The sequence below is a fragment of the Paramormyrops kingsleyae genome, chromosome 24 (assembly GCF_048594095.1).
Source record: "Paramormyrops kingsleyae isolate MSU_618 chromosome 24, PKINGS_0.4, whole genome shotgun sequence".
Taxonomy (NCBI): domain Eukaryota; kingdom Metazoa; phylum Chordata; class Actinopteri; order Osteoglossiformes; family Mormyridae; genus Paramormyrops; species Paramormyrops kingsleyae.
The window spans coordinates 21223862-21244364 of record NC_132820.1 but is presented as its reverse complement, the minus strand read 5'-3'; the positions used below and the strand labels follow the sequence as shown (position 1 = coordinate 21244364).

The 20503-nt window shown below is 41.4% G+C and overlaps 1 pseudogene; it reads right to left on the bottom strand.

Moving 5' to 3' along the window:
* Positions 1–209: 209 nt before the first annotated feature.
* On the bottom strand, positions 210–334 carry LOC140582546 (U2 spliceosomal RNA; annotated as a pseudogene).
* Positions 335–20503: the final 20169 nt, after the last annotated feature.

The window sequence follows — 20503 nt, the reverse complement described above, 5'->3', positions numbered from 1 at the left end:
GCCTTACCTCAGCACAGCTGCCCACCGCACAAACGACAGCGTGTCACCTTACTTAAAAAAAAAAGAAAAAAGGCGGGAAATGGGGGCCGCGCACAGACAGGGCCCCTCCCTCACACCACATGCGGCTAATTAGTTGGCTATCCAGAGGCACTCAGTCTATTAGTCACCCATTCAGTCAGTCAGTTCAGCCTTTCAACAACAGGGGGCAGTAGAGGTGCACCGTTCCCGGAAGCACTGCAATACCGGGTCGATGCCTGTAGCAGATGGGGCAAGCCCCACTTCCGGCTCCCTGTTCCAAAAATCCGTTTAATATGTGGTCCCCTCCATGGGGGATGTATCAAAATAACCTTTTCATACCAAAACAAAATGTAAATCAGCTCAAATACATGAATAATAAATATTATGCTTGTACTACTTACATTAACACATAATCACAATCTATAAGGCTGAAACATTCCCACACTATGCACATCATGCCAACACAGTACAATAAGACTTTCAAAGATAATATTAAACAAACAGAACTACCCGCAGAGTGTTCCAAAGTGCATTTTGCAATGTCTATACTTTGAATGTCAAATTACAAACTTCACATAAATCTGACATATTTACAAAGTACACTAAGATTAAGATGAGTTTGTTACCAAACCAAATATATAAGAAATAATTTATTTGCCAGGAATTAAGTTTATGATATTGAATGAAATGTGTGAGCATGCCCCAGTTAGTGAAAGTGTGTCCCCTACCCCAAGACTCCAGAGGGTTAAAAAGGAACACATCCGCAGACTTCCAAGCTCTTCACTAGGGCTGAACGATATTCTGTTTTGACATCGCCATCGCGATGTGCGCGTGAGCGATAGTCATATCGCCGGAACATACGATGTGAAGGGTAGAAGCCCATTGTGTATTAAGAGAACGGTAGCACACAGTAAACACGAGTTTGTTGTATGGCTTGTTGCTGGGGTGACATGCACGTTCCGCGTGCCTGCACAGTGATTGGTTCGCTGTGTTGCTGCTCACCGCTCACAGCCAACATTCACTGCTAAAAATGTGCGACGAAGACAATCCGCCGCAAAAAAATGATTTCGTACCAAAAAGAAAGTCGAAATCAGCTATTTGGGACTATTTCGGCTACAAAAAGGAGGATGTTGACCAAAAAGAGGTACTTTGCATGGAGTGTCATAAAGTTGTGGCCACAAAACATGGAAACACCACCAATTTGTCTGATCACTTAAAACGGCACCACAAAGCTCTTTACGACGAATACAAAGCCAAATCTGGATGTCAACCAAAACAAACAAATATTTGTGATGCCTTTGCCAGTGTGACACCTTACCAGAAAGGCTCTCAACGACAGAAAGAAATAACAGACGCAATAACGTTTCATATCGCTAAAGATATGTTGCCATTAAATACCGTCGCCAAAGAGGGATTTAAGAAAATGATCCGAACGCTTGACAGGCGGTATGTTATACCATCCCGCACATATTATTCCCAAGTTGCGATAAAAGAGCTGTATGAAAAATGCAAATATAAGATTGAAGCAGAACTGTCGCACGTGGAATACTATGCAACTACAACAGACTTGTGGTCCAGCAGGACAACGGAGCCCTACATGAGTCTGACGGTCCATTTCATCACAGAGGACTTCGAGCTAAAAAGTCGCTGTTTGCAGACGGCATTTTTCCCGGAAAGTCATACAGCCGAGAATGTCGCAGAGGCCCTGAGAGAAGCCGTGTCCGCTTGGGGCTTAGATGAGACACGTCAAGTCTGTATAACAACAGATAATGCAGCGAACATGGTGAAAGCTGCCGATCTGAACAAGTGGACCAGGCTACAGTGCTTCGGCCACAGACTGCATCTTGCAGTTGGTGAGTAATGACCATGATCTTTATCCAAAATAAAAATAAATTTTTACTGAGCTGTTTTAATTAATAACCTGTCCTGAAACTGACAAAACTTGTAAAATGAATTTGTTGCATGTGTGTATGTAGAGCTTTAAAACGTAAGAAAAAATACAGACACTAAACATTTAATTTTAAACAAAAAATAGTTTTATGAGCACATTTGAGGAGCTCTTTTCCAAAACGCGATAACTCCATTTCAATAGTTTTCAGGGAAATTAATTGTTTTACCTAGACCCACACATTTTGTGAATATTCAATTTATCCTGTTAAAATGTTTTTTGCTTAGTCTGAACATGTTGAATAATGATTATTAAATCAAACAACTATATTGTTGTTGATAAATTCAAAGTAATTTTTTTTTCTTTTCAAAACGCTATAAATCCATCCATTTTTCCCAAAAATTGATGGTTGTCTTTTTTTAAAAGTCTTTTGTCTTTTATTTTTCATGTTCGCAGTTATTAATAAACAATTAAAATGTCTCATTGCAATATTTTACATATTCCTAATCATTACTTTTGCTGGTTCTTTGTGACAGCTTTTAGGTGCCGTTTACATGAACGCGTCCTGCATCAGCACCAAAAATGCAGTGAAAAAGGATGGCCGCAATGATCGTGCTATAGGAGTCTGCAAGAAGCTGGTGAGCCACTTCTCTCACAGCTGGAAGGCCAGCGATGCCCTGGCAAAAGTCCAGAAGGAACTCAATCTACCATCACATTGTCTCATCTCAGAATGCCAAACAAGATGGGGTTCCAGACAGATGATGATCAGCAGGATATTAGAGCAGCAGCAGGCTTTAACTCAGGTCCTGTCTGCAGACAAGAAGCTGCGGCATCTAATTCCAACCTGGCAAGATACAGATGTGCTGGAGTCTGTAAGCAAGTCACTGGGCCCAATGCTGGATTTCACTGATGCACTTTCAGGCAATGAATACGTCAGTGTCTCCTTTGTAAAGCCAGTTCTTCAGCTCTTCAACACATCACTACTGGAAATGCGAGAGGAAGACACAGACCTGACCAAGAACATAAAGATGAAGATGCTGGACTACCTCAATGAGAAATACGAAGATGATGATACTCAGAAGCTGCTAGATATGGCATCTTTTTTGGACCCCCGGTTCAAGATGGACTTCATCAGTGCAGACAAGAAGACCCAAGTTAAGGCCAGAGTGGTATCACAGATGATGGAATGCCAGGAGAAATCAAGCTGCAGCACTGACGTGGAGCCCAATGTTACCAGTGCACCCCAGGCAAAGAAAGCAAAGAAGTCATTGGGAAGCTTCTTTAAACAGAGAGAAACTGAAACAAAGGGTGATTCCTCTCTGACCCTAAAGGATGCTTTGGAAGCAGAGTTAGACACTTACCTGCTAACACCTCCAATAGACAAAGAGGAGGATCCACTTGCATGGTGGAAAGTACACAAACTAAGCTTTCCTCATCTCGCCAGACTTGCCCGCAAATACCTGTGTATTCCTGCGACAAGCTCGCCGTCAGAGAGACTTTTCAGTACTAGTGGCAACATCGTCACTTGCCAACGAACCTGTCTCAAGCCTGCAAAGGTTGATAGACTTGTATTCTTAGCTAAAAACCTTGAGTAAGCAAAGCATACAGCATACATAAGCATGCATGATCATGATCATGATCATGCTAAAGAATACTCAGTTTAGAGGTTTTATTTCATTTTGTTTAGCCATGATTATGATGATGACCAACACGGTTTTACTTTGGCACTTTTGCTAAGAAAAGTTGACTTAAAAACAAAAGATTGTGAACCAAAATGCTTATAAGTTGTTTTATAAAAAATATATTTATTTTAAGTTATATTGTTGTAAATCAATCAGGGGGGTTGGTGTAAAGCTGCTGTTTTATTTAAAAATGTGTTCTGCTTTTGTGTTTACAGAAATGTTCTAATTTTGGAATAAAATATTAAGTAACCTTTTTGTCACTTGTAATGAAGCTTGCTTATTAGTGAAATTATTAATATGTAATTATTGGTAATTATTGACTTTAGCCTGGATTGATGGCTCTCAATATCGCAATATATATCGTTTGGAAAAAAATATCGCAATGTAATTTTTTTCCAATATCGTGCAGCCCTACTCTGCACAAGGGTCGGGCTAAAACGGCATCATACACCTTCTCAAGACACATAAAATCAGTAAGCTTGGGAATGAAATAGGTTAATCGCACAATAAACAGCACAACAGATCAAATAAAATGCTAATAAATGTTAATAATGTTAATATTGATGAATAAGTGCTACAGTGATCAACCAAAACAGTGCTCAATAAAATCTTTACGTGCCATTAAATAAAATCCATACCAAATAAAACACACGCACAGAAAAACAAAGCACACTTACCTAAAACCCGAAGTGTCCTCTGTGTGCTTCAGGAAAGTGCATCACGTGAACCCTGTAGGATGGAGTGTCACCACCTAGACATACCGGGGCAGCTTTCGCCTAGAATCAAGGCAGTTGGATGGATGTGAACTTACCTCTGGGGGTAGGTCGTTTAGGTAGATGGCTGCTTCCTTCTGGGGGCTGGGGGTTTGGGTGAATGTCAGCTTACTTCTGTGATCAGGGTCTTTGGGTGGAAGCGAGCTTACCTCTGGGGTCAGGGGGTTGAGTTGAAAGCAGCTTGCCTCTGGGGTTGGAACATTTGGGTGGATGCGAGCTTACATGAGGGGCCTGCAATTTTGGGTGTACAGCAGTTTGCCTCTGAGATCGTCTGCAGCCGCCCCCCAACTTTCACAGCCAGGACCCCCTCCCTTCCCTAAGGTAGAATACTTCAGACATCCCAACCTGCAAAAACTCAATTCAGGGAGGTGCCCCCAACCGCCCGACAAGGAGTGAGATGCAACTTCAACAAACTTGATTTCACAGTTTAATTTCTTCATTAATTTCCTCTAGTCAGCGCACTAAATTACGAAGGTCAATATTATGTATTATTTTGACAATAATATAAATAGATTATTTTACCATTTATGCAAATTCCTTAATTATATTCCATTGCTACGTTACAAAAGTCTTCAAGGAGTCTTTCATGACAGCATTGGCAACTAACCAAGTGTCTAACTAGTGTAGACCTGAATAATACAGCACATGAAATGACACTTGTTAAACTCACCTCAACATGCATTTTACAGTCGTTTAAACCGTCATGAGCAATGCTGAAATCACTGTTGCTAACAGTACAGCACGCAACACTGTCATTATTTTCATCCTTATTAAACATGGATACACTTTCTGAAGTGAAATGCGTTTTATACTTCCGTTTTTTGGGGCACTCTCCGTCTGTCATGATGCTCCACTGAACCGATAACTTCGGTCCTCGAGAAGTTAAATAGAAGCCCGCCCACATTGAAATCTGATTGGCTTATTTTGCTAAGTAAACCAATCAGGATGCTGTCTGTCTAGCACGGGCTACAGTCACACACGCAGGGATCAACACATATATGCAGGTTCTCTCTTTCTCTCTCTCTCTCGCTCATTCCGTCGTACGCGCGCGTCTCTCGAGTGCGCGATGCACACACTACTGGCCCAATCCCAAACCGGTCCCTACACACTCCGCCTCACCACTCCGCCTTCGTTTGCGCGTTCCCGAGACCCGTCGCCATGTTGAAGTGTGTCTCAAAGCAGCATGGGCTAAGGGGGAGTGGTCGATTATGCCCTCCTTTAGCGAGTCGGCAACGATGGTGGCTCGCGCGATTTCACTACCACTTCCATATCCCATAATTCCTAGCGCACAGGAAACAGAACAGCGCGATAATTTAATAATTGGATTCTAACAGCACAGTGAAATACACATAGAAAGTCTATGTTACATGTTATAATTCATCGCTGCAGAAAAAAAAATTAGGAAAGCAGTTATTTATAGCTGGTCAGTACAGATAGATTTTATCGTGATCCGATTACGAGAGATTTTGTGTACTTTTCAAACTAGAAACCACGCGAAGAAACATTCGTACGCAAACTCGATCAACATCACACCAGCAATAACAATTTATGTTTCATATTTGCCTGTTTTTTCCTCTACATATCTGGATCTGGTATTTGGTACAGAAGTAATGCGTAATGTTTTATGCCTGTAAACTAAGTTAGCTATGTTAGAAATTGTACAATCGTCAATATGACACATGTACATACTTAAAATTGCTCAGTGCAATAAGACGACGTAGCCGTCGTCTTCTCGCATTAGATAAACTGTGCTTTTTTAAAATAACTGATATGTCATTAAAGAAAATACAATACAGCTTCTTGATGGATCCATTTCGTCAAATCACTACGTAATGCATTTCCTCTTTCCGGTAAAGAAGACTGTAAAAAGGCGCTGCGAGGGCAAGTCTGTCTCAAATCTTTCTTGTGACAATTTCCTTCAGTTTAAGTGTATAGGGCGTGTTGTGAGGGTGACTCGGCGGGAGTGTGACTCGAAATGAAGGCGGAGTGTCGAGGGTATAGTTTGGGATTGGGCCACTGTCTCGCATGCATGCTCTTGTTTACTTCCTCTTCTTTCCGGGATATTTTATTCAATTTGCGGGTATCAGGGAGTCGCTGTGAATATGTGGGAGACTCCCGGAACTTCCGGGAGAGTCGGGATGTCTGGATAACTGCTTATTTGTACTATAATGATAGCTGTTAATTTTCAGGGAGCTGTGATGATATTCGAAATTGTGCAGGGTTATATAAGAACATAAGTACTGTGAAGCTGTCGTTATCCAGTTAAATGTTTAAAAATATGTATTATTTTATCATATTTTTTGTATACTTTAAGCTTATTCACAGGTCTCTCCTGCATTCATCTTACCGTCCGTCCATGCCTACTTCAATGTAAAATCAGACAGATTGCTTAATTTGCAGCTGTCCAATTACGCGTACATATTTTATTGCTGCAGATAATTAAGGTAGGTAATACAACGCTGAAGGTTAGATGTATAGTACGATTACATATGTACAACATGTGGTCATTTCAGTCAGACAAACGTTTAAAATGGAAAACCAGCTTTCCGTTTTTACCGGCAATTTCCATAGCACGCCCTAGTCGAAGTACTACACTGCCATCTATTGGACAAGTCAGGTTACTGAATCGTGAAATGTGTCTGTACTAAAATGGATAATATCTTTAGTCATGTTTTCTTTTAGGACCACTACAAGAGGATTATCAGTATGAAGGTTTATCAATAAAAATAATTTATTAAACTAAATATTACAGGGCTCTCCCTGAAAATAAGACGCTCTTAGCTTCCAAAGGCAAGGACACATTCTAGTGATTTTCCAGGAGACTGGACCTAACTAAACTGGGGCCTTATGAAAAACAATCAATCAGTTCATGTTGAAGCTCACAAGGTGTGGAGAACAAGAAACACAAGTAAGGGAGAAAGGCAAGGTGCAAAGCATACACAAGCAGTGTAACGACATATCAGTTACAATGTATGATTAAACATACATCATTTCTCACAGTATGAATAGTGGCCCGTTGCTCCTACTATAGCCTCACGCCTCCAGGGTCATGGGTTCAATCTGCACCCCTGCTGTAATAAACAGTGACATTATTACAGTAACATACTGTTTGAAATAGTACAATACTGTAGAAAAAATGCTTTCTGGGCAATATTTATGAGAACCTTGTCGATAAAATACTGTAATGTACTGTAATTCTGTACATGAACTGGAAAAAAATAAACTGTAGAATTTACTCAGATTGAATGATGTAACAATTTGCACTCACTTTTTTGGGTTGACTTTATACCCAATTCTAAGAAACATTTTAAATAAATAAAGCTATAGTCTACCCACTGTCACAGTACCATCCTATAAGATTTACTCAAATCAATATTTCAATATTAATATTAATTAATTTCAATATTAACATGAATTAATATTTCAAATCAATATTTGTGCTCACTCGTTTGGGTAAATTGGGATATTATTTTTTATGAGTAAAGTAAACCCAAGTTTAGCAAATAACATACCTAATGTATTTAAATGGTCCTTTTCAGCATTCAACGCAAAGTGGTACCAGGTTTGAAACAAGGGTCTTTGCCAGCATGGCCTGATACAGTTTTCTGTCCCTTTGGGAGTAAAGGTCTTTGCTCAAGAGCTCATTAATGTGGCTATTCTGCCAAGACTGGGCTGTTCTGCAGCTGTGGTATATTTCACCCACCGTCATGAAGGAAACTCTCCCAAATACTGACCTTGCAAGATGTTCTCTGTTGAGATAAAACCATCAGCTTTTCAGGACTCTTTGGCAATTATACATCTCAAAACACACAAAGCCAACTGATACAGAGCAATCAGTTTAAACAACCAAAGGAATCCTGAAGTAAAACAAGCAATGATATGTGGTGGAGACTAATATCTGTGGCATTCCATTCTCAACTGCAGTGGGATTCTAAATATTATGTAAACATGGATATTCAAAAATTAAACCTAATTAAAATCGAAATATTAAATGAGCAGGATGATTAAATTTGTTGTTCTATCCCAAGTTGTGATTAAAAAGCAATGAGGCTGCCACCCATTATATCTGCTCTAGGGAAATGCACTTCTGCGGCCACTAGGGGAGCTCTCACCTTCTCTCAGCCCTGCTAAATAATGTTGCATAGTCTAACAAGCTTTATAATCTGTGTCAATGAGCAGTGCCTTACCGGAAATGCTTTCCCTGGGAATTATTGTAAACATGTATTACGTATTATAGGAGAAATACTTGTAAATGAATTAGATTTATTAACTGGCTCCTGAAATTAGGAATTGTAAATGAACTGACCTTAATGAGTATTAATTAAATTAATTCAGAGACATTGCAGTTCATTCCACATGAAAAGTTACAACTTAAGCTAAATCAGTTTAAATCATTTAGAGCATAGTCATAGTGATCAATGAAACACCTATACACACACACACACACACATATCCTTATGGGGACCGCTCATTCATTTCTATGGGAAAATGCTAATGCTAACTTAACCCCTACTCAGCTCTAACCATAAGCATAAGTAGGCAACCAAAATACAAGAGTTTGTGCATTTTTAGTTTTTTCATTGCAGTCACGGATTTTTATAAAATAGAGTTTTCCCTTATAGGGACCAGGACCAGCTACACCTGTACTATTACACAGGCTACATGTGAAGAATGCGAGACAAAAAAGAAGAGCATTTAGACAGCCAGAGAATGTTAACTGCCAGTTTAATTATATTTATTACAGAGCTTATTGAATTGTTCAGTGAAATAAATCCATCCATCATCCATCCATCTAGCAAACGGGCTGGTAGCCTCTCCTCAGCAGCATATGGCACAAGGTTGGTGCTCACCCTGGACGGGAGGCCAACTCAAATGTAATAGTGAATACTGAAAATAGGACAGTGGTGCAAACAGGAGAGATGATTATTTATTAATTTGTTTGTAATTTGATTAATTAATCACTTAATTCACGTTCCACAGCCACTTGTCCCATGTAGGGTTACAGGTCTCTGGAATATAAACCTGAAAATAATGGGCGCAATGCAAGGAGGAACCCAGGAGGGGGTAGCAAACCCATCGCATGGCAGGGAATAACCCAGATGGGGACACCAGCCCTTTAGGAGTGCAGGGAATAAGCAGGGGGCGGTGCCAACCCATCACAGGGCAGGGACAATACCAGGAGGGGGGGTGCCAACCCATCACAGGCCAGGGAAAAAGCCAGGAGGGGGGTGCCAACCTATCACAGGGCAGGGAAAAAGCCAGGAGGGGGGTGCCAACCCATCACAGGGCAGGGAAAAAGCCAGGAGGGGGGTGCCAACCCATCACAGGGCAGGGAAAAAGCCAGGAGGGGGGTGCCAACCTATCACAGGGCAGGGAAAAAGCCAGGAGGGGGGTGCCAACCTATCACAGGGCAGGGAAAAAGCCAGGAGGGGGGTGCCAACCCATCACAGGGCAGGGAAAAAGCCAGGTGGGGGGTGCCAACCCATCACAGGGCAGGGAAAATGCCAGGAGGGGGGTGCCAACCCATCACAGGGCAGGGAAAATGCCAGGAGGGGGGTGCCAACCCATCACAGGGCAGGGAAAAAGCCAGGAGGGGGGTGCCAACCCATCACAGGGCAGAGAATCTCCCAGGAGGGGCGGCAGTCCATCACAAGGCATGGCAGTTCATTAGATCACAAAAACCTGCTTTGTCAGTTAGACTGCAAAAGGCATTCCTAAAACTCATTTAAAAATAATGAAAAATATTAGAGTAGCTGGTTGGATACAGAACAACAAATTAGGGTTATGAGCATCTCTCCGGGATCCACCCATCTATCTTCTAACCTCTCATCCTGGTGAGCGCTGTGGGGCCTGGAGCCTATCCCAAACAGGACAGGACACGGGGATGGAGTACATCCTGGACAGGATGCCAGTCATACAGAGGACACATAGACACTAATACAGCCAACTGGACCACATCTACCTCTTCTAAAACATCCATATAGTTTCCTGTCTGTTTCTGACAGCTTTCACCATTTTTCTTTTGCTCCAGTTCTTTGTACTTTTTGAGGTCACAGGTTTTAGTATCAGTACCTTTGCAATCTAGAGGAATGTTACCCTCCAACTATGAATTATTGTTTGTGGTCAAAATCACCCCATTTGTGTTAATTTGCACAAATTATAGTATAAATCGATATATTCCAGATCAATTTTTAAAGTGATTTCAAGAAAGGCCTGAAATATCATTATCGACCATCATGTGACCCCAAAAGCCGTTGGAAAGCCAGTAAGAGGCCCATATGATGCTTAGAGCTGAAAAAAGGACAATATGCTGTTTTTGTTAAAAATATCACAGTGCAGTTGTTTTAAAAATAAATCAGTGTCTTTGCACAAAATTTTTTATGTGTTTTGTCTAATAAAAACCTGAAGTATCTGAACTTGAACCAATACTGAGCAAAATATCACCACTTACTTTTATGAATGTACGCATTATCTGTGATGTAGAATAAAACACTATGGCTCAAGAAAACAGTCCATTTCTGTATTTTAACAAGATAAATGTTAAAGTAAGAAAAGATGACAAAATATTTCAAACTACATTTTAGAACAGCAAAATCAAATATACTGTATACTGATAAAATTGCAAAAATATAAACATCAGTATATCAAACAAATAACACCAAAATCCAAAGATGAATGAACACTGAACAATAACTAATCACAAACACTGCAAATGCTCTGCACAAGTGTGACAGAATGCATGAAATGTAGACGTATGTGGTTTGCTAACATAACATACAAGTAGCACAAAGTGTGGTCGTCTTGCATCTGGTGATCCTGTGCGGGGACGTCATTCACAGAAAGCGTACAAAAATGGATGCTGATTTGTAAGTTGGGGCTTTTCTCCTCTATATGTGGGGAACCCCTGTTCAAACAGATGCAATTAACAGGAAACTTCTTTTAACTTAAGGTGTGAACTGCTTCATCTGAGAAAACTAGACTTAGGAAACAGGGAGCATCAGCGACAAGTCAATGACTGACATCTCATACAGCCATATTGCAAACTAATACACACATAATGAGGATACAACATGAAACGGTCTGGGGGAGGGGGAAACATTTCCACATGTAGGGGGATAGAGGCATTTAATCATTTACAGAAAATTCCGTGTAGCCAGTGTAGGAACCTGAGGTCAGTTTAACACAGATCACTGTCCGTGGTGCTGAAATCTCTACTTGATCGGCTGGTGCTGAATGAATAGGACGGCTGGCCAACATATCTCACTGTGTGATTCCACTGACTGGTACCTTCTAATGCATGGGATTTTTAACAATGAGGAAAATAATTAAAAAAAAAAGTTATTACAGGAAACAATATGTTCATGCCTGTAGCTTTCATCTCTCACGACAGGAAACCCAAAAACTATTACTTTGTCAGGGATCCGGGGCGCGAGAACGAGGCATGGTGCACAGAAAGGGTGGACGATCCACTGGCGGCTCCGAGAACAAAAAGGGGTTTATTAAATAAAACAGAAAACACTACAAACACAGCAAAAACCAAAAGGACCACGAGGGGTCAAAAACTAAAGGGGATAAATAAAGACTAAATAACAAAAACCTAATACACGTTGAACACTGAAAATCTCAAAACCATCAAACAACGACAATCAACAACACACAATCACAATCAATGAACCACTGGGGAACTGAACAGAAGCAGCAACTAAAAGGGGTAACGAGACTAACACAGGACAGGTGAGGCTAATTAACAAAGACCAGGGAAACAGGTGAAACTAATAAACTCAAAAGGAACTGATAACAGGGAAACTAAGAACTAACCAAGGAAACAGAAACTAACACTGGGGAATTACAGAACAGGTAAAGACACAAGCAGGGGCACAAGGAACAAAACCAAAAACCAAATACAACGTCACCAGATACAGGAACTAGAAAAACTCAAATGAAACACTAGGGAGCAAAATACAAAGACAGAGGAGGTGGGACTCAAACACAGGACAGAAGGGTACACACAACTGGATGCGCAACACATTGAGCCATATGACAAGACAGGTAAGAGGGGAGAACAAAGACTAACATAAAGAACAGGATGACCAGCGACACCTGCTGGTCAAACGGGGAAGGGACAGAGTGGGACAACAGGAGGGGCTGACCCTGACAGAAATACAGTAAAACCGGTCTAAGTCGACACTCGCGGGACCAGCTTAAAAGTGACGACTTAGAGAATTGACACTTATGTCTATCTCGCCGTTTTGTCGACTAGTAAATATAACTCACCATTTTGTCGACATAAAATCGACACTTCGGTGACTTATGTCTATCTCGCCATTTTGCCGACTAGTAAATATCACACCATACCTCTACTACACCGCACTATACACGCGAGACTTAAGACCAGGGAGCGACTAGTGCGATAGGTGGGGATTCCCCGTTTCTACATTGCCGTGGTGACAAGCAGGCATTGTGAAGCAGGCAGGGGCGTTGCTAGAGATTTTGGGCCCCATGAAAGCATATCATATTAGGCCCCCCAGTCCAAACCAATCCAGTTATTTTCCTAATTTTTTAGGGCCCCTGTCACTCAGGGGCCCTTGGAATCGTCCTAGCTTTCCTCCCCCTTATGGTGCCCCTGGAAGCAGGAGGCGGGAATGCAGCGATTGGGGTGTCGACTTACAGGTAGGAAAATCCATTCATTTGTGTTGTTCGGGATTTAGGTGACGACTAAGGGAATTTGACGACTTACAAGCGGCGAGTTACTCAAGGAATTTTAAAGGAAACATCATTAGGAAAAATCGGGACTTTTGCTTGATCGTCGACTTGTGCACATTGACGAGTTACAAGATGGCGACTTAGACCAGTTTTACTGTACATTCATGTTATATCAAGTATATCACATACTCATTTAAAATCACAAAACACACCTGATTTAATATCTATATTTTAATTATTTCAATAGTATTGCTTAATTACAGCAGTTAAACATTATCTGTATTACAATGGTACAGAAAAGTTGGGCTTTGGCTTTCCTGAGAGAAGTATGGCCTTGCCAGGATAGATGTCCTGTATGATTTGCGTTCTCTTTCATGCAATTATAGACACGTTTGTATTCATCTTCCTGGAGACCATCCATTCATTTCTGTGGTCAAAACACTTTTTTTAGATTTTTGATTGCAGTCACAGATTTTTTTAAATTTGAGTTTCCCTTTGGGGGACTGAAAAAGCTGGTCTCCACATCGTCAAAATTTCAGGTTTTGTTGCATTGTGGGGACATTTGGTCCCCAAAATTTAATATATACATAATGCGCGCGCACACACACACACAAGTTGGTCTTCTTATCTAAATGGGGACTGTCCATTCATTTCTATGGGAAAAACCCTAATCCCAGTCACGACACCCTTAATCCCTACCCACCCCTAACCTTAACCATAAGTAACCAACCCAGATACAAGACTTTTGGCATTTTTACTTTTTTGATTGCATTCACAGATTTTTATAAAACTGACGTTATCCAAATGGGGACCTCAAAAGATGTCCCCAAAAGTAGGGAAATTTCAGGTTTTACTACACTTTGGGGACAGTTTGGTCCTCAAATGTGATCAATGCAAATCCACACACACACACACACGTTTGTATTCATTTCTTTGTGTGGACTCTCTATTCGGTTCTACGTGGAAAAACCCGAATCCCAACAATAACAACCTTTACCCCTCCAGCCTAACCTCAACCATAAGTAACTAGAAAAGATACAAGACTTTTGCCCCCCTTACAGCGCCATCCACCTGGCATTTCCCAGCTGGAGGCAAGGCACCGGAGCAGGGCAGTAGTGGGCAAAGTGTCTGATCTCTCCGCAGCTGCCATGGCTTTGCGCGTATAACGTGCATGCTCTGTCCCTCTCTGCAGACGGAGCCCCCACATGCGCAGGTGCAGGTTTGGCATGAAGTGGCTGGCAACCGGCGTGATGTTGCAGACAGGGACAAGATTGCATCAGTCCGCTCAGCCTCTGCCAAGGCCTTGGCAAGCATGGCCGGCGTCTGCAGCTACATGTGTTGGCACAACCGTTCCGGGTACCGGTGCCCTCAGTGGGGAGGCTTCTGCTCACTCTACCTGGTGGATCCATCGGGTTGCCCCAGGAAGGCACGCTGCCCGACTCCCGGGGTGCACATCCCACGCACTGGTGCTCCTGGCTGCCACTGTAGGAAGTCGTTGGGTCGTTGTATAGGAAGTGGTTGTAGTCTTCCAGGGAGGTTAGTTAAGAATATAAGAGGGGGGAGACAAAAAGCCCTAAGTACTAATAAGTGGGCAGTGTAAAAGGCCTACCCTTTGCTGTCTGTATTTAAATGCTAGGAGCAGTAGAAACAAAATTCATGATTTGAGGCCTTAATTTCATCAGACTCATGATATTATAGGACTAACAGAAATGTGGTTGAGTGACAATGATGGAGAAGAATATAATATGGATGGTTACATGTTGTTCTGTAGGGACCAGATAAGCAAGAATGGAGGTGGTGTTGCAGAATATGTAAAAGAAAATTTGCAGGCAAGGGAGCTCACAGATAATAATAAACCTAGAGAAGCTACAGCACCCTCCACAATTATTGGCAGCCCTTGTAAATATTTTTAAAAAGGGTTAGAAAAAAATCTACCTTTTACTAAAATAGCTTCATCTAACACCGAAAAAATTAGAAAAATCCAACCTTTCATTGAAATAAATTTTTTCGAAGAAAAAAAAATCCATCAAGAAATAATTATTTTTAACAAAAATACTTGAGCCATGATTATTGGCACCCCTGCTTTTAATACTTTGTACAACCTCCCTTTGCCAGGATAACAGCACTGAGTCTTTTATAAGGTTGGAGAATACCAAGCCGGGCATCTGAGTCCATTCCTTTTTAGAGAACCTCTCCAGATCAGTACTCTACTCTTCAGCTCAGTCCATAAGTTTACAGTGGGGTTCAGGTCAGGTGACTGAGATGACCATGGCAGAAGCTTGCTTCTATAGTCAGCTAACTATTTTTGTGTTGATTTGGACATGTGCTTAGGATCGTGGTCCTGCTGGAAGATCCAGTGAAGACCCAGTTTTAGCTTCTAGTGTCAGTATTGTGTATGAATAAAATGCAAAAAAATATCCCTTTGTCCACTGGTGTCCCCTTGTTGCCCTTACCCTGTTTGTCCCTTTATCCCCTTTCCCGTGAATACTGTCACACTGCAACTCTAGACTGGAGATCATAACAGCATCTTACCTATAGTTTTAAAAGAGATGAGGGATATTATTTAACTTTGCTATTTCAGAAATCTGTATCTGTTGGTGTGTTACTAATATAACACCCATATTCAAAAAAGGGGATAGAAGTAATCCAACAAACTATAGGCACTTGGAAAAGTAATGGAAGCTATAATCCAAGCCAAAATGGTGGACTACTCTTGGTGTGTATGTTGTTGCTGCCATGTCCCACTCTCGCAAATGTTGGGAAGCAATTAAAACGGCCAGTAGGATGTTGGGTTACATCTCTAGGTGTGTGGAGTTTATTGGTTTATTTTTTTTCCATTACTGCAATATGTCACTCATGATTATATAACAGAATAGATGAAACCCTGCCTACATCTAGCTTTCTCCCAGGGGATTCACTATCCCAGTGTAATTCAATACAGTCAGTATCTACTGAAATGCTTGATATATTTTCTTTTCCATTGCATTTTTGATGGACATAGAGGACAGTATTTGGCTGAGACAGTATTAGCTTGAAATTTTTATTTTATAATAAATACAGTTTAAATACAGCTCAACCTCATGACAGTGAAAAAGTCTGCAGGCCATTGCAGAGGTCTTGGATGATGTTCTCATCTATGGAGGTCTTTGGTGGCTGTCGTAACCAGTGTCTCTGCCTAGGCCAGTGGTGGGTCTCATATTGAGGTACAGAGAATGGGTCCTTCCGCCTTGCGGATTCCCTCTTTCCCTGAGCAACAGCTTCCCTCCAAGATGATGGGGGGAGTGCGGTGGACAGAACTGGGGCTTCTTCCCTGTCATGCACTTTCTGGACCACTGGCTGAGGCCGGACACACAGATGAAGTTGCATCCTCAATGTTAGGCCTCTGGAGACCAATTTCTTTAGCTGGCCTGTTGCACAGAAACATTTCTCTTTATTGTAAACTGTAAGATGATTACAGCAACTATTCTGCTGTTATTCAATCAGTGAGAATAATTAACATAGTACCGACCAATTTTTTAAACTTCAATTAACATCAGACTGTCTCAAACTCATGTTAAAAAAAGTTCTGAAATACATACGTTTATATACGGGCTGATGATAATGTTCCACCGCCCCAGCATCCACGTCTCCAGTACAGGTGCCAGCCTGGTTAGAGGGAGGTGATGTGGGTGGAGATTCGTCATCTCCCCAATCAATCACCTCATCCCACTTATTCCAGGCTGCCCAGTACTCATTATCTGTCCAGCTCACGGCTTTTTCCAATCGCCTAGTGCTGAGAGGAGAAACAGGTTTCAGTCAGACAGGTTGCACTACAGCTCACCAGACAACAGTAAAAACCTCTTAAAGAGCAAATACATAAGCCGGTTCTATCTAATAATTGTATTTAATAATAAAACAGTACAATCATCTAAGTTTTATCAATGTAGATGGCCAGAAAATTTTACTGTCACATATATATGTACTTGTTACTGTGGCAGTACACTTGTTAACAATAATGCTAATATACTCACTGCAGCTACAGGATATATATATATATATATGGGGCATATGGCATACCGAGCATTCTCCGGTATGGTATTAATTCTAGTGCCACCCCCCTCCCCCAGTCAATAAAATGTATTGCTTAATGCCAACAAAGGGAAGGGTGAGTGCACTTGACCTTCTGAACATGATAACTGGTATTTGTTGCATCTTTTTATCACTTCACATAATGTCAAACGTTTAAATGCAGTTTTGGGTGTTTTTAGAAATCCATATTGCTCCCTCTCACGAGAGAGTAAAAACCACTACAGTATCTCTGTTTGGACCAGTGGTGGGTCTCGTACTGAGGCACAGAGAATGGGTCCTTCCACCCTGTGAATTCCCTCATTCCCTGAGCGACAGGTTCCTTCCACGCTGATGGGGTGACGGTGGTTTCCAGAACTGGGGCTTCTTGTTCCCTGTCATGCACTTGGCTTTGCTGGACCAATTGCTGAGGCTAAGAATGAAGTCGTATCCTCACCGTTAAGCCTCTGGACAGCAGTTTCTTTTGCTGACCTGTTACATAGAAACACTTCTCTTTATAGTAAACTGCAAGATGATTACAGCAACCATTCTGCTGTTATTCAGTCATAGTACCATACAATTTTCAATCTACATCAGACTCATGGTTCGAATTATGGGGGGTACTGGAGGGTACTGTACCCCCCGATCAAGACCCAGACCCCCCCAAAGAGACAAAAATAGCAGTTTTGGGGGGTTTTTAACATTTTTCTTTTGCTGCAAAAAAAAAAAAAAAAAGATAACCTCACCTTGTAGGAAAAGTTTATGTAAAACAATTTCAGACACCCCTAATGTGGACCGTACCATTTTAACCACCTCGGCGCTAGAAGCAGCCAGTCGGTTGCGTCATTCATTCTCATTGAGTGACCTGTTCATTGTGTTCGTCTGTCATAGTACTGTTTGTCGTGCATTGGTAAATGTGAGTAGCCAGCAGAAGTCTAACCTGTTGAAAATGTGTTATTTTACAACCTTCATTTATTCGTTTAAGTGTTTCATCTACTAATGCAAGCTGACGTCTTTATAAGTTGAATTACTTACCATTGTCCTTCTGAGGCAGATGTTCTGTCGAGTTGAGCTACTTTGTCCAGGTAATCTACTGTAGTGCTAATTGATAGCCCTAATCATAGCTTACCTCGACAAAGTAGCTCAACTCGACAGAACACTGGTACAGTCAACTTTAGTTACGTTAACTAGCAAGATGAGCTAAGTTCTCTATTTAAACCAGGCTTATTTGGTGAGGTAAAATCGATCATGGTCATTTTCCAAGGAGATGAACTCCATATGTTTTCGTTCTCATTTTATCACGAATAAATTGTGCCATTCTGAAATTAATTTGCCACTTAGCCTGTGTGGTTTGTTATTAGGCTAATATTAACGCATAAGAATGTCTAACGTCATGCTCTGAAAAAACATTACTATAAGTGAAACCTATAGGGGCAACGTAAAAAAAACTAGCTAACAAATAATAAGCCCTATTATTTGAATTTTAGTGGTATTGATTCTGCATTCCACAATTTCATATTTATAGACATTTTAGAAGCTTCATCTGATAGCCCAGATACTGTTTTGTTAAATATAGATTAGATTTTATTCACAGACACACTATGAGGAAAAGGAAAGATGGAGACATCAGACACTCTTTTGGTGGTAAAAGAAGAGTAAGTAGGAAATATTAGTGTTAAGAGCTACAGAACATTACACTAAAAGTATAGGTTACTTAATGTGTATGAAGGAAAGTGGTGGTCAGCAGAAGGCAGGAGAGGCACAGGAGCAGGGAGATGGCAGGATGAGGACAGTGAGCAGGCAGCAGGGAGATGGCAGGATGAGGACAGCGCACAGGACCAAGTGGTGAGTTAGAAATTAGGCTGTACTTTACTACCATTATCTACTGTATCATCAAGGCAGATATTAGCCTAATAGACAAATATTCATTTCTGAAGGCTGTTGGAGCTGGGGGGACTGAGAGGGCAGGAATTACACCAGACTGCTGGACCAGACCAGGCTGTTTGTAAATGTATAGGCTTATTACTTTTACTAGTATACTACTTCTAGGATAATTCCTGAGAGTTAGCAAAACCAAATTCTTTTGGATAGGGATAAGGATAATGAGATCTTCTGTGTTGATTCTCATTTTGTCGCATGTCCAGACCATGACCGTGTGTTGCATACATGTTAGCAAACACCCCTAGCGCATCTTGCACTCTTAACATTGATCCTGGTGGCGACTATTCGTATTGACGCGGTAGCGGACCATAATGGTCATAGAAGTGTTATGAAGGCAGTACCCCCCAATTATGGAGGGGTAATTCGCACTCTGGATACAATTACAACACTAGCCATGTAAACGTATTAATTGGGGAATTCATTTATAAAGGCTTCGTGTGACCGATAAAGATGCCAAACATTCATAGGCACATTTGCAAGAGGGTTTTGGGATTTACAAAGAAAAACGTATGCTGAAAACAACTCACACGTTTTGTGAACCTGGCTGAAGGGGGTGCGGTTTCGACAGAATCCTGTAGAGGGCACTGTGTATGCTAAATTGAAGGCTCCAGGAATGTTGTCGGCATTTCATTTCATTTCATATCATGGTCACACGGCCATTGGCTCTGAAATTAAACTGTTCTTTTAAATAGAATTGCCACTGCCACTGAGCATCTCCTCTACAAGCAAACACTGGGGTGCCACCAAGACCAGCAGGCTGCTGGTGGCTCTGGGATGCAACCACTACTGAGGACAGATGAGGGAGCCACTAATGATGGCTTGAAGACATATCAGTGTCAGAATGACATGACATGGCTTGTTTGTTGAACCTTGGCCGGGAATTTGAGAGCACACAGATCCAAGGATGGGGCACATATATGAAACAGAGGTACACCTGTGCAGATTTTGCCTAGGGGCACTGAAATGACCCAAACATGAAGCTCAGCTTTCCAGGTGCTGAGGGGAAATAGTTTCAGAAAACTTTTATTCTAGGGACAAACTTCTGTGGAGGCAGGACGAGTCACCAGCTTCTCACTTCAGTTATTTACACGCAATGTTCATCTATCAAAGGTAAGACACGTTGTTTGAGATAAATGTAGAACTACAGGATAAATTTACAGTTATACCGCCAGGTGTTTTCATAACAGCTTGCTTATAGTAGCATTATCACTAGCATCGCTCACTTGGTAAGAGGCTGAAGCTAGGTTTGCCGCATAGCCTATGTGTCCATGGCTTGTATAGTTTTTTGTCATAACGTTAAAAAATCTTGTCAGTCCGTTTCTGACAAACTTGTGTTGATCAGTGACCTGAGCATCGCTCACATGGTAGAATATTATCTGTCTGAACAATTATAAATTGCACTGACCAGAAAAGCTTGAGTGTTGATAGCATCACAGGCAGAACCATAAATGATT